Here is a 15,067-nt window from a genome sequence, read left to right as displayed (position 1 = left end):
TTAGTGTTAGGGTTAGGGTTAGGGTTAGGGTTAGGGTTTAGGGTTTAGGGTTTAGGGTTTAGGGTTAGGGTTAGGGTTAGGGTTAGGGGTTAGGGTTAGGGTTAGGGTTAGGGTTAGGGTTAGGGGTTATGGGTTAGGGGTAAGGGGTTAGGGGTTAGGGGTTAGGGGTTAGGGTTAGGGTTAGGGTTAGGGTAAGGGTTAGGGTTTTAGGGTTTTAGGGTTAGGGTTGGGGTTGGGGTTGGGGTTGGCGTTGGGGTTGGGGTTGGGGTTGGGGTTTGGGGTTTGGGGGTTGGGGTTTGGGGTTAGGGTTAGGGTTAGGGTTAGGGTTAGGGTTAGTGTCAGGGGTTCAGGGAGAGAGGCGCAGGTGGGGGAGGAGACAGAGAGCGAGGGGGAAGGATCCCAGGACGACGAGGAAGAGGATGACAATGACCCGAGGTTGTCCATGAGTCCGTCCAGTGAATCGGAGGACTCCCAAAGAGGAGCCCCCCTGGTCAGGCCAAGGGGAGCTAGAGGGGGAAGCAGTCAGGAGCAGGGGAACGAAGGGGGAACTCCCAGTGGGAGTTGGAAATCGGGACCGGCTTCTCCGCCGGAACGGAGTGAAGGGGGTGGAGTTACCAGTGTGTCAGAAAGAGCAGAACAGGAAACAAAGGGGGGAAAGAGTTCGGAGCAAGACGTCCTGCCGGAAGGGGCGGAGAGTAGTACCGAGAGCAGTGTAACTGTCAAAAGGAAGGTCAGAAGCAACGTACGCGCGCCAAGTTCAAATGTGGAGGCGCGCGGAAGTGAGGAGAGTCCTGGGGAGGAGCCTGGTCCCAAAGCGCGAAGGAGGGGGGAGCAGGCGTCAGAGGATTCAGCCTCTGGGGAGTCCCGGAGGGAGAGAACACAGGGGGGCAGAAAGACCCTGCGGAAAAGAAAGGAGAGGAAGAGGTGGTCCAGCACAAGCCTCTTAAACTGGTGTAGAGGCGGGACTGACTCAGAGGGGACTTCAGCGGTCTAAGGGTAACAGACGTAGAGCCATGGAGCTCGGATGTAAAACCAAGAATGTTCTTCAATAAAAGCTTTTGTATATAACCCGGACTGGACTTTGGTCTCTTGTGAGCTGGGACCTCGGGTGGCTCTGACAGTAAGTCCCCTCCCAAAGAACGCAAAATTTTTTTTTGCAAAGCTCACGAACGGTTAGGGTTAGGGTTAGGGTTAGGGTTAGGGTTAGGGTCAGGGGTTCAGGGAGAGAGGCGCAGGTCGGGGAGGAGACAGAGAGTGAGGGGGTTAGGGTTAGGGTTAGGGTTAGGGTTAGGGTTAGGGTTAGGGTTAGGGTTAGGGTTAGGGTTAGGGTTAGGGTTAGGGTTAGGGTTAGGGTTAGTGTCAGAGCCACCCGTGGTCCCAGATCACTAGAGACCAAAGTCCAGTCCAAGTTATATACAAAAGGTTTTATTGAAGAACATTGTCAGAGCCACCCGAGGTCCCAGCTCACAAGAGACCAAAGTCCAGTCCAAGATATATACGAAAGGTTTTATTGAAGAACATTGTTGTCGTTACATCCAAGCTCCGTGGCTCCGCATCTGTTACCCATAGATGTTAGAAGTCCCCTCTGAGTCAGTCCCGCCCCTGCACCAGCTTAAGAGGCTTGTACTGCTCCACCTTTTCCTCTCTTTCCTTTTCCGCAGGGTCTTCCTGCCCCCCTGTGCTCCCTCCCTCCGGGACTCCCCCGAGGCTGAGTCTTCTGCCGCCTGCTCCCCCCTCCTTCGTGCTTTGGGACCAGGCTCCTCCTCAGGGCTCTCCTCATTTCCGCGCGCCTCCACATTTGAACTTGGCGCGCGTACGTTGCCTCTGACCTTCCTTTCGACCGTTACGCTACTCTCGGTACTACACTCCTCCCCTTCCGGCAGGACGTTTTTGCTCCGAACTCCTTCCCCTCTCTGCTTCCTGTTCTGCTCTTTCTGACACACTGGCAACTCCACCCCCTTCACTCCGTTCCGACGGAGAGGCCGGTCCCGATCTCCAGCCCCCGCTGGGGATTCCCCCTTCGTTCCCCTGCTTCTGACTGCCTCCCTCTCTACTGCCCCTTGGCCTGACCAGGGGGGCTCCCTTTTGGGAATCCTCGGATTCACTTGACGGACTCACTGACAACCTCGGGTCGTCGTCGTCCTCTTCCTTGTCGCCCTGGGACCCCTCCCCCTCGCTCTCTGTCCCTGAAACCCTGACAAACATTGTTGGCATTACATCCAAGCTCCGTGGCTCCGGATCTTAGATCTTAGAAGTCCCCTCTGAATCCGTCCCGCCTCTGCACCAGTTTAAGAGGCTTGTACTGCTCCACCTTTTCCTCTCCTTCCTTTTCCGCAGGGTCTTCCTGCCCCCCTGTGTTACCTCCCTCCGGGACTCCCCAGAGGCTGAGTCCTCTGACGCCTGCTCCCCCCTCCTTCGCGCTTTGGGACCAGGCTCCTCCCCAGGGTTAGGGTTAGGGTTAGGGTTTAGGGTTAGGGTTAGGGTTAGGGTTTAGGGTTAGGGTTAGGGGTTAGGGTTAGGGGTTAGGGTTAGTGTTAGTGTTAGGTTTAGGGTTAGGGTTAGGGTTAGGGTTGGGGTTGGGGTTGGGGTTGGGGTTGGGGTTGGGGTTAGGGTTGGGGTTAGGGTTAGGGTTAGGGTTAGGGTTAGGTTAGGGTTAGGGTTAGGGTTAGGGTTAGGGTTAGGGTTAGGGTTAGGGTTAGGGTTAGGGTTAGGGTTAGGTTCAGAGCCACCAGTGGTCCCAGCTAACAAGAGACCAAAGTCCAGTCCAAGTTATATACAAAAGGTTTTATTGAAGAACATTGTTGGCATTACATCCAAGCTCCGTGGCTCCGGATCTGTTGCTCTTAGATCGTAGAAGTCCCCTCTGAATCCGTCCCGCCTCTGCACCAGTTTAAGAGGCTTGTACTGCTCCACCTTTTCCTCTCCTTCCTTTTCCGCAGGGTCTTCCTGCCCCCCTGTGTTCCCTCCCTCCGGGACTCCCCAGAGGCTGAGTCCTCTGACGCCTGCTCCCCCCTTCTCCGCGCTTTGGGACCAGGCTCCTCCCCAGGACTCTCCTCACTTCCGCGCGCCTCCACATTTGAACTTGGCGCGCGTACGTTGCCTCTGACCTTCCTTTCGACAGTTACGCTGCTCTCGGTGCTACTCTCCACCCCTTCCGGCAGGACGTCTTGCTCCGAACTCTTTCCCCCCTTTGTTTCCTGTTCTGCTCTTTCTGACACACTGGTAACTCCACCCCTTTCACTCCGTTCCGACAGAGGAGCCGGTCCCGATCTCCAACTCCCACTGGGGGTTCCCCCTCCGCTCTCCTGCTTCTGACTGCTTCCCCCTCTATCGCCCCTCGGCCTGGCCAGGGGGGCTCCCTTTTGGGAATCCTCCGAATCGCTTGACGGACTCTGAGACGACCTCGGGTCGTTGTCGCCCTCCTCCTCATCACCCTGGGACCCTTCACCCTCGCTCTCTGTCTCTGAAACCCTGACATCCATCCCCCCTCGAAGCCCCCCCTTCCCCCCTCCCGCCCATCAGGTGCAGGTTGTAGGAGCTGCAGCTCTTCGGAGGTAGATGCAGGATACAGTTTTTGTACTTCCATGTCCTCTGCTTGCAGTTCGGTGTATGAGTGTTCGAATTCGGGTTCTTCACCCAAAGTGTTCTCTTCTCCCTCTTCCATTGGCACTTCGTCTGGTGCTGCCGGCCAAGGTCCCGTCAGCCATTTCCTGCGCCAGTCTTCCTCTGGTTGCTCGTCCCACAAATAAGAGGGTTCTGTGTCCACCCCTGAGCACGATCCCCTGGGCGGGCTTGATTCTGGCGTTCTCTCCTCGGCGGAAGAAAACCCCCGGAAAGTACTGTCTGAAAGTGTGGGCGTAAAGAGCCAGTCATCAAAGTACTCGGCTGGCATGGGTCTATGCGGAAAAAAGGCATGGAACTCGTCTTTTAGAAGAGGTTCGTCTAAAGCGTAGTCCGGCACCCAACTGTTGGCACTGGCTGGAGTACCCTCTCTGGCTAGAAAGTATTCTACCCCCTCTTCCCCCCATCTCGAGTCCAGGATTTCTGTGACCTCGTTGAGAGGTTCGGCCCTAGGCGCTCTCTCCCTCTCCGGTGACTTAATGTGTGGGTTCGGTACTGTTTCAGACTCCTGAAACCTGTGCGGTGCCTTGTAGGGAGTGAGCACCGACCTATGGAAGACCGGGTGCACTCTGGAACCTTCGGGGAGGGCCAGTCGAAAGGCTACAGGGTTGATTCTAGCCTCCACCTGGTACGGCCCTAACTGCCTGTGCCCTAGTTTCTTCTTGGCCAACGACTTGGCTGGCATCGCTTGGGCCACTAACCACACCCAGTCCCCTACCTGGATGTCCTCCCCCACTCTCCTGTTTTTGTCTGCCTGCACCTTATATGCTTGCTTGGCTAGCTCCAAATGTCTCCGCAGCTCTTCGTGCACCTCCTGCAGCTCCGCTGCAAACTGGTGGGCCTCTTGCGGCACCCCCTCTCCTGGTGCCACAAACCCCGGAAAGGTTCTGGGATGACGACCGTTGTTCGCGAAGAACGGCGTCACCCCCGTGGACGCGTGCTTCGTGTTGTTATAGGCAACAACACGTTTCCCTGAGGTTGCTCTTCTTGGATCACTTCTGCTGCTACTGTTGCTAAAGCTGCAGTGTGCTTCTGGAGCCTCTGGGGGCACTCTTTCGTCATGTGCTGTGCACTGTCACAGATGTAACACTTCCTGGTCCCTCTAGGAGGCTTCGCCTTTACTGCACCGGAAGCTGGGGCTCTGGCTGGTGCTTGAGCCCTAGCACCACCAATTTCCATCGGCTCCTCTCCCTGCCTCACCAGAGGCGAGGGATGTGCCTGGCCGAAGTCCCTGGGGATGAAAGGAGGCGACCTTGCTGGTGCACGCGCCTGGCGTCCTTCCTCATTGTGCCAAGGACGTTCCTCGTGTCGTATCCCTATCGCAAGAGCCCTCTGCACCACGTCCTCCAGGGTCTGAGGTCTGTCGCCCCTGGCAAGTTCATCCTTTATGGGGCCGCTGAGACCCTCCCAGAACAAATCTCTCACAGGTTTGCAGTCTTTTTCCCAGCCCAACACAGTCAGTAACGCGAAAAATCGGGAATGATACTGACGCACAGTGGCTTTGCCTTGCCGCAGTCCATGTATTTCCCTGCGCGCAAGATCAAGATCCACGGTTGACTGGAAACAAGCATCCATCGCTTTAATAAATTCATCAGAATTGCGGCGGGCAGGGCCATCTTCACGCCACAAATTGCGCAACCACGCTCTAGCTTCCCCATGCAAATGAGAAACAATAAATCCCACTTTCTCCTCTTCATCTTTAAAGTCATTACGAAGCAAATGCAGTGCATACAAGACGTCTGCTCTGAAACTGGGGTAGTGCTTCAGGTTCCCATCGAAGTGGGTGACTAGACTGCCCCCCCGCCTTCCAAGTCCAATTCCCTCCGATCTGGACCCTGGGAACCCTTCCCTGCTTGCACGCTCCCACCTTGTTTGCAGGTCTTGGCAGTGCTTCTCCATTTCGTCATTCTTCTTCTGAGATGCAAGGACTGCAGCGGTGAGTTCGGTAACTGCAGTCCGCAGCGTTGTCAGCTGTTCCTCCGCACTCATGGCCGTTACCGTTCGTGAGCTTTGCAAAAAAAAAATTTGCGTTCTTTGGGAGGGGACTTACTGTCAGAGCCACCCGAGGTCCCAGCTCACAAGAGACCAAAGTCCAGTCCGGGTTATATACAAAAGCTTTTATTGAAGAACATTCTTGGTTTTACATCCGAGCTCCGTGGCTCTACGTCTGTTACCCTTAGACCGCTGAAGTCCCCTCTGAGTCAGTCCCGCCTCTACACCAGTTTAAGAGGCTTGTGCTGGTCCACCTCTTCCTCTCCTTTCTTTTCCGCAGGGTCTTTCTGCTCCCCTGTGTTCTCTCCCTCCGGGACTCCCCAGAGGCTGAATCCTCTGACGCCTGCTCCCCCCTCCTTCGCGCTTTGGGACCAGGCTCCTCCCCAGGACTCTCCTCACTTCCGCGCGCCTCCACATTTGAACTTGGCGCGCGTACGTTGCTTCTGACCTTCCTTTTGACAGTTACACTGCTCTCGGTACTATTCTCCGCCCCTTCCGGCAGGACGTCTTGCGCTGATCTCCTTCCCCCCTCTGCTCTCTGTTCTGCTGCTTCTGACACACTGGTAACTCCACCCCCTTCACTCCGTTCCGGCGGAGAAGCCGGTCCCGACTTCCAACTCCCACTGGGAGTTCCCCCTTCGTTCCCCTGCTCCTGACTGTTTCCCCCTCTAGGTCCCCTTGGCCTGACCAGGGGGGCTCCTCTTTGGGAGTCCTCCGATTCACTGGACGGACTCATGGACAACCTCGGGTCATTGTCATCCTCTTCCTCGTCGTCCTGGGATCCTTCCCCCTCGCTCTCTGTCTCCTCCCCCACCTGCGCCTCTCCTCCTGAACCCCTGACACTAACCCTAACCCCTAACCCCTAACCCTAACCCTAACCCTCACCCTAACCCTCACCCTCACCCTCACCCTCACCCTAACCCTAACCCTACCTAACCCTAACCCTAACCCTAACCCTAACCTTAACGCTAACCCTAACCCTAACCCTAACCCTAACCCTAACCCTACACAAGCAGCTAGGCCCTTACCAAGTCGAGGCACAGCTCAACCCAGTGGCCTTCTGGTTGACACTCCCGGAGGGATCCAGAATGCACCCGGTCTTTCATAGATCAGTGCTCACGCCCTTCAAGGCACCTCACAGGTTTCAGGCGCCAGAGACAGCTCCAAGCCCGATCAGAGACGCACCCACGAAGGGGGGGGGTCGCCGAGGACGGAGCCACTCAACGAGGTCACAGAGATTTTGGACTCGAGATGGGGGGAAGAGGGGGTTGAATATCTCCTCGCCAGGGAAGGTACCCTGGCCTGCGCCAACAGCTGGGTACCGTACTATGCGGTGGAGGAGCACTACCTCAAAGACTAGTTCCATGCACTTTTCCCACACAGGCCCATGCTGGCAGATTATTTCGACGAATATCTTTTCACACCCACACTTTCAGCCAGCACGTTCCCGGGGTTCTCATCAGACGAGGAACCAGCACCCGACACACGCTCCCCGGAGGGATCACTCTCGGGGTCTGTTACGGACCGCTCGTATTGGTCGGACGATCGACAGGAGGGGGGCTGGAGCAGGGAACTGCTGAAGGGGCCTTGGCAGGCAGCCTCCCCCGAGGCGACCGGGGGGGGGAGACGGACATGGACGTGTTGGGGGAGGATCCTGGGTTCGAGCAAAGCTGCAGAGAGATGGAAGCAGAGGAGATCGACGTCAACGAACCCATTGAGGACTGGCCAGATCCAGCCGGCTGGCTGCACACCAGGGGGGAAGAACTGTATCCTGCACTCACCCCCACAACACTGGAGCACCCAGAACCCACACCTGAAGAGGGAGAGGGGGGAAGGGGGGGCTTCGAGGGGGGATGGATGTCAGGGGTTCAGGAGCAGAAGCACAGGGGAGCGAAGGGGAAGAATCCGAGGGGGGCGTAGGAGAAGAGGACAGTGGCCCGAGAGATTCCATGAGCCTCTCCAGCGAATCGGAAGATTCACAGAAGGGGGCGCCAGTGGCCAGGGCAAGGGGATTCCCAAGGGGGACCCCCCAGGAGGAAGGGGCCAGCAGGGACTCCCAGAGCAGCAGTTGGAAATCAGGACCAGCTTCCCCACCAGAGCATAGTGGGGGGGAAGAGTCCCAGGTATCGAGGCCAGAGGATTCCACACCAGGGAGTGAAGATAAGTCAGGGCTGACCACGCCTCCATCGGAGAGCCAGACAACGGAGGGGAGGTCAGATCCGGCCAGTATCCCGGAAGAGGGAAGCAGTGACAGAAGCAGTGTGACGGTCAGGAGGAAGGTCACTGGGTTGGCGCGAGAGGCAAGTTCAAATGTACAGGAGCGTGGGACAGCAGAGAATGACGATTGGGAACCGGGTCCTAAAGCCTGCCGGAGGCAGGGGGAGGAGTCAGGCGACTCAGCGTCGGAAGAGTGCAGAAAGGGGAATGCCCCAGCGGGCAGGAGGACCAAGAGGAGGAGAGAGCAGCGGAAAAGGTGGAGCAGGGCTAGGATCTTAAACTGGTGTCAGAGGGGAGGAGATTCAGACGGGACTTCGCCGGTCTAGGGTTTAAGACGTAGAGCTGCGCGCTGCGGCTTTGGAATGGAAGTTGAACTTCAATAAAGACTTTGGTACATAACGACGATCTGGCGTTGGTCCTCTGTGAGCTGGGACCTAGGGGCAGCTCTGACAGTAAGTCCCGTCTCACATTTAAACCTTCGCAGCGTGAATTGACGCGGCGAAGGACGAAGCTCGGTGCTTTGCGAGCTCACGAAGATCGGGAAGGATGAGTACTGATGAAAGAATGGCAGCCTTGCAAGAAGCAGTCACAAGGCTTAACATGGAAATAGCAGCATCCAGAAAGAGAGAGGATGAAGCAGCCGCTGTCTGCCAGGATCTGCAGACCAGGTTGGAAATGCTGATCAAACAGGGGCTGCCGGGTGCCAGACCGGAGGGAATTGGTCTCGGTAAGAGGGGGGGCAGTCTCGTGTCTCATTTCGATGGGAGCCTGCAGCAGTATCCTAATGTCAGAGCAGACGTAGTTCTCACGCTCAAGTTGCTGCAAAAGGATTTTAGAGATGAGCAGGAGAAAGTGGGCTTCATATTAACTCATCTCCATGGGGAAGCGAAGGCATGGCTGCGCAATCAGTGGCGCGATAATGACACAGCCCTCCAAAATTCGGATGCCTTTATTAAAGCGATGGATGCTTGTTTTCTATCGGCTGTGGATGTGGATGTGGCCAGAAGGGAGATCCATGGACTGAAACAGGGCAAAGCCACTGTCAGGGGCTCAGGAGCAGAGGCACAGGGAAGAGAGGAGATGGAGAGCGAAGGGGAAGAATCCGAGGGGATCGTAGGAGAAGATGACAGTGGCCCGAGGGATTCCATGAGCCTCTCCAGCGAATCGGAAGATTCACAGAAGGGGGCGCCAGTGGCCAGGGGTAGGGGGTTCCCAAGGGGAACGCCCCAGGAGGAAGGGGGCAGCAGGGACTCCCAGAGCAGTAGTTGGAAATCAGGACCAGCTTCCCCACCAGAGCAGAGTGGGGGGGAAGAGTCCCAAGCATCGGGGCCAGTGCATTCCCCACCAGGGAGAGAAGACGAGGGAGGGCTATACACGCCTCCATCAGAGAGTCGGACAACGGAGGGGAGGTCAGATCCGGCCAGTATCCCGGAAGAGGGAAGCAGTGACAGAAGTAGTCTAACGGTTAGGAGAAAGGTCACTGGGTTGGCGCGAGAAGCAAGTTCAAATGTACAGGAGCGCGGGACAGCAGAGAATGAGAATTGGGAACCGGGTCCTAAAGCCCGCCGGAAGCAGGGGTAGGAGCTAAGCGACTCAGCGTCGGAAGAGTGCAGAAAGGGGAATTCCCCAGCGGGCTGGAGGACCCAGAGGAGGAGAGAGCAGCGGAAAAGGTGGAGCAGGGCCAGGATCTTAAACTGGTGTCAGAGGGGAGGAGACTCAGACGGGACTTCGCCGATCTAGGTTTTAAGACGTAGGGCTGCGCGCTGCGGCTTTGAAATGGAAACTGAACTTCAATAAAGACTTTTGTACATTACGACAGCCTAGCGTTGGTCCTCTGTGAGCTGGGACCTAAAGGAAGCTCTGACAGCCACTGTACGGCAATATCACTCCCGCTTTTTTGCATTGGTCAACGTGCTGGGATGGGAAAAGAACTCAGCCGCCGTCAGGGACCTGTTCTGGGAGGGGCTGAATGTGGCTGTGAAAGATGAAATTGCGAGGGGGAGAGACCCCAGAGCACTAAGGAAGTCGTCCAGAGAGCGCTGGCGATTGGAGTGAGGCTGGAAGAACGTCCTTGGAGCAAGGATGAAGGAAGTTGGGGACGCACGCCAGCTAGATCACCTCCTTTCTTTCCCAGAGAGACAGCGCGCGCCCAGTACACGCCTCCACTGGGAGGGGGAGAGGAGCCGATGGAGATAGGTGGTGCCAGGGTTCAGACAGCAACCAGAGCCCAAACACCGGGAGCAGTCAAAGCAAAGGCTCCTAGAGGGACAAGGAAGTGTTACATCTGCGACAGTGCTCAGCATATGGTCACCCAGCAGCTGCATGTGGAGGAGCGGAGACGCGAACCTGGTTCCCTAGGATTACGAGACTACCACTCTTAACCACTACACCACACTGGTGTTACATCTGCGACAGTGCTCAGCATATGGCGAAAGAGTGTCCCCAGAGGATCCACAAGCACACTGCAGCCTCAGCAACAGTAAAGGAAGCAGTGCAGCAAGGGGAACCACTGCAGAGAAACGACGGAGTCTGGCTGGAGACAGAGGCACTGGGGCCCAGTCAGACGAGTCAGTGAAGCAGTCCCCAGGGATCTTACGGCCCACAGACCCCCTCCCGCCCAAACCAGTGGTGCAACTCACTGCATCGCTCCAGCTACCCAATGGACTAACCATGGAAGTTCCTATTACTATTGATTCTGGTAGTCATGCAGACTTTGTAGGAGTGGACTTCATCAAGCAACATCGCATAGCACTCCTACCAGCCACGATGCCCCTGCACGTTGTCACGGTCGATGGCAGAGAGCTACTGGGAGGACAAGTGGTACAGCAAACGCCGCCAATGGTGCTGCAAATTGGAAATCACCGCGAAGTCATCAGCTTCAACGTCACCCAATTGTCGAACACGCCCATAGTGTTGAGCATGAGTTGGCTGGACAGGCACAGCCCGGCATTGGCATGGTACCAGCGCCAATTGACCTTCTGCTCCTCCTACTGCGCAGAAAACTGCATACTGCCTAACCAGGAAGATGAGGGGCAAGAGGATGGGCCGCAGCTACACTTGGGCATGCTGCAAGCGGTACCCAACAAGTACAAAGGGTTTTTGGAGGTCTTCTGCGAGAAGGAAGCGGACGAGCTGCCCCCCCACAGACCATACGACTGCAAAATTGACCTCCTGCCGGGGGCGACGCTGTCGACTGGAAAACTGTATTCCATGTCTGAAGACGAACTGCAAGAGCTCAGGGAGTTCATAGATCACAACTTGAAGTGGGGATTCATCCGGGAATCCAAAGCAGTGGGGGGCAGTCCTGTGTTCTTCGTGAAGAAAAAGGACACGCCCCAAAAGAGTCTTGTAGTTGATTATAGGGTCATAAATTCGAGGACAAAGCCCACGGCATTCCCCATGCCCAGAATCGACGACCTGCTGGCGACGGTGAGGAAGGGACGCATCTTCACCAAGCTGGATCTACGAGGGGCGTACAATCTTATACGCATGCGGGAGGGCGACGAGTGGAAGACGGCCATGTTTACGCCCCTAGGCACCTACGGATATAGAGTTATGTCGTTTGGTTTACAAAATGGCTCCCACTGCTTCCAAGCCTTCATGCATCACGTGTTAGCGGGACTCCTCTACAAGAAGTGCGTCTGCTTCCTGGACGACATTCTGATCTTCTCAGAATCGCAGGAGGTTCACGAGAGGGACGTCAAGGAAGTATTGCAGAGACTGTGGGAGCACAGGCTTTACGCCAAGCTGGAGAAGTGCCAGTTCGACATGACGGAGGTGGATTTCCTGGGCAACAAGCTGTCCGACAAGGGACTGGCCTTGGACAGCGCCAAGGTCCGCTCAGTGTTGGACTGGAAGAGCCCGCGCAATCGGAAAGAGGTCCAGAAGTTTGTCGGCTTTGCCAACTTTTATCGCAAGTTTATCAAGGGGTTCGCTATGCAGACTGCGGCCATCACGGACACCCTCAGCTCCAAGAAGAAGAAGTTTATCTGGACAGAGCAGGCGGAGCAGTCCTTTCAGAAACTCAAGCGTCTCTTCGCGTCCGAAGAACAGCTGCTACATGTGAACCCCAGCAAACCCATGAGGGTTGAAACAGATGCCTCAGACAGAGCCGTGGGGGCGGTCCTGTTGCAGTAAGATCCGCAAGGGGACTGGAGGCCGTGCGCTTTCTACTCCAGGAAACTCAGCAAGTCGGAGCAGAACTACACCATCTGGGACAGGGAGTTGCTAGCCATCCATGCAGCCTTGAAGGCGTGGCGGCACTTCCTCATCGGAGCCAAACACACAGTGCAGGTTCGCACGGACCATAAGAACCTGGAGTACTGGCGCACGGCGCGGTTCCTGAACCAGAGACACATTCGCTGGGCGGAGTTCTTTGCGGATTTTGACTTCAGGATAGAATATATCCCGGGAGACAACAACATCATGGCTGATGCGCTATCCAGGAAGCCGCAGTATCTCGAGGAAGCGGCACCGGTGGCGGCCAAACACATTTTCGCACCTAAAGCGTGGGCATGCGCTTCGGCCACCGTGGACCTGGAAGCGGTACATCGCGCGCTGCAAACAGATTCCTTCGCACGCTCCAAGATGGAGGAAGTGCGAAGCGGCACAGCGAAGGACGACGAGTTCCAGATACGCGATGGGCTACTCATCCGCAAAGGGGCCATCTACGTACTGGGAGACCACCTCCGCGCGAGAGTACTACAACAGTTACACGACGCACCCAGCGCCGGACATTTTGGCACGGACAAGACGGTGGAATTAGTAGCCAGAGACTTTTGGTGGCCCAAGATGCGGGGAGAAGTCACGGATTACGTCACTAGGTGCGACACATGCCAAAGGGCCAAGCCAGTGCACAGACCGCCGGCGGGACTGTTGGAACCGCTACAGACCCCGCTCGAACCGTGGGAGAGGGTGGCACTGGACTTTGTCACTGATCTGCCCAGCTCGAGGGGCAAAACAGCAGTACTCGTGGTAGTAGACTTGTTCACCAAGATGGCCCACTTCATTCCTTGCGCGAAGGTGGCCACAGCGGAGCAGACCGCCAAGCTGTTCATAGACCACGTGTTCAAGGTGCACGGCTGTCAGTGGTTCAGGAGGAGAGACACAGGAGGGGGAACAAATGGAGAGCAAGGAGGAGGAATCCGAGGGGGGTGGAGGCAGTGACAGTGGAAAGAGTTACTCCACAAGCCTCTCCAGCGAATCGGAGGACTGACAGAAGGGAGCGCCAATGGCCAGCTGACTCTCTCTCCCACCCCAGCGCGTTCACCAGTGCAAAAAAGCGTGAGTGATATTGTCTTACAATGGCTCTGCCTTGTCTTAGTCCGTGAATCTCCCTCCTGGCCATATCCACATCAATCTCTGACAAAAAACACGCATCCATCGCTTTAATGAAGGCAGCAGCATTTTGGAGGGCTGGATCCTTATCTCTCCAGAGATTGCGCAGCCATGCCTTAGCTTCTCCATGGAGATGCGATACTATAAATCCCACTGTCAGGGGTTCAGAAGGAGAGACACAGGAGGGGGAGCAAATGGAGAGTGAGGAGGAGGAGTCCGAGGGGGGTGGAGGCAGTGACAGTGGAAAGAGTTACTCCACAAGCCTCTCCAGCGAATCGGAGGACTCACAGAAGGGAGCGCCAATGGCCAGAGCGAGGGGGGTTCCAGGGGGGAAGCCCCAGGAGGAAGGGGCTAGCGGGGAGTCCCTGAGCAGCAGTTGGAAGTCAGGACCATCTTCCCCACCAGAGCGCAGTGGGGAGGGGGAGTCCCAGGAATCGGGACCAGTGTCCTCACCACCAGCGGGAGGAGAGGAGTCAGGTTTGGCCACGCCCACATCAGGAAGCGGGGAAACGGTCAGGAGGAAGGTTACCGGCTGGGCGCGCGCGCCAAGTTCAAATGTACAGGCGAGCGGCACAGCAGGGAGCCCGGGAAGGGAGCCAGGTCCTAAAGCCCGCCGGAAGGAAGGGCAGGACTCAGGGGGCTCAGCGTCAGAGGAGTCCAGGAAGGAGGAAACCCCAGAGGGCAGAAGGACCCAGCGAAGGAAAGAACAGCGCAGGAGGTGGAGCCGGGCTAGGATCTTAAACTGGTGTGGGAGGAGCAGTGAGTCAGAGGGGACTTAGCCGGTCTAGAGTCAAGACGTGGGGCGGCACGCCCAGAGCTTTGAAATGGAAACTAAACTTCAATAAAGACTTTTGTACATTACATCCACCGGGCATTGGTCCTCTGTGAGCTGGGACCTAGAGGCAGTCCTGACAGTAAGTCCCCTCTCCAGTCCACCAATTTTACAACCTCGTGACGTGAGGGAAAGCAGCGAGGGGTGAAGATTGGTGCTTCGCGAGCTCACGCATACCAGGCAAATGACTACCAAAGAGAAGATAGCAAGCCTGCAGAACACAGTGACACAGCTGAACGCAGAAATTTTGGCGTCCAGAAAGAAGGAACAGGAAGCAGCTGCTGCATGCCAGGATCTGCGAACCAGGTTAGAAGTGCTGACTACACAGGGGCTACAGACCACCAGACCAGAAGGGATTGGGCTGGGGAATAGAGGGGGGAGCCTTGTGTCTCATTTCGATGGGAACCTGCAGCAGTATCCTAACTTCAGAGCGGATGTAATATATGCACTGCAGCTGCTAGAGAAAGACTTTAGAAGGGAGGAAGAGAAAGTGGGATTCATAGTATCGCATTTACGTGGAGAAGCTAAAGCGTGGCTGCGCAATCTCTGGAGAGATAAGGATCCAGCCCTCCAAAATGTGGTTGCCTTCATTAAAGCAATGGATGCGTGTTTTTTGTCTGAAATTGATGTTGATATCGCTAGGAAGGAGATTCACGGACTAAGACAAGGCAGAGCCACTGTAAGGCAATATCACTCACGCTTTTTTGCATTGGTGAACGCACTGGGGTGGGAGAGAGAATCGCCTGCCGTCAGAGACCTGTTCTGGGAGGGGCTGAACGGAGCTGTGAAAGACGAAATTGCAAGGGGGGAGAGACCCCAGACCACCAAAGACGTGGTGGAGAGGGCGCTCACGATTGGAGTCAGGCTGGAAGAACGCCCTTGGGGCAAGGAGGAAGGGCATTGGGGACGTACGCCAGCAAGAGCACCACCCCCCTTTCCCAAGGAAGCAGCGTGCGCTCGATCCATGCCTCCGCTGGGAGGGGGAGAGGAGCCGATGGAGATAGGTGGTGCTAAGGCTCAGTCCACCGCCGGAGCCCTAACGCCGGGAGCAGTCAAAATGAAGCCTCC

At 56.4% G+C, this 15,067-nt stretch overlaps 1 long non-coding RNA gene across 1 annotated transcript; it reads left to right on the top strand.

The window, feature by feature from the left end:
• Positions 1-332: 332 nt before the first annotated feature.
• On the top strand, positions 333-13,694 carry LOC310835918. The gene is made up of 3 exons (XR_014559795.1): positions 333-435; positions 7,556-7,736; positions 13,612-13,694. It is a non-coding gene; the product is annotated as an uncharacterized lncRNA (long non-coding RNA).
• The last annotated feature ends 1,373 nt before the right edge of the window (positions 13,695-15,067 follow it).

This window comes from Podarcis gaigeae (assembly GCF_964106915.1).
Source record: "Podarcis gaigeae genome assembly, chromosome: 18".
NCBI classification, from domain to species: Eukaryota; Metazoa; Chordata; class Lepidosauria; order Squamata; family Lacertidae; genus Podarcis; species Podarcis gaigeae.
Note: the sequence above shows the minus strand (reverse complement) of the source record. Positions and strands in the feature narration are given on the sequence as shown.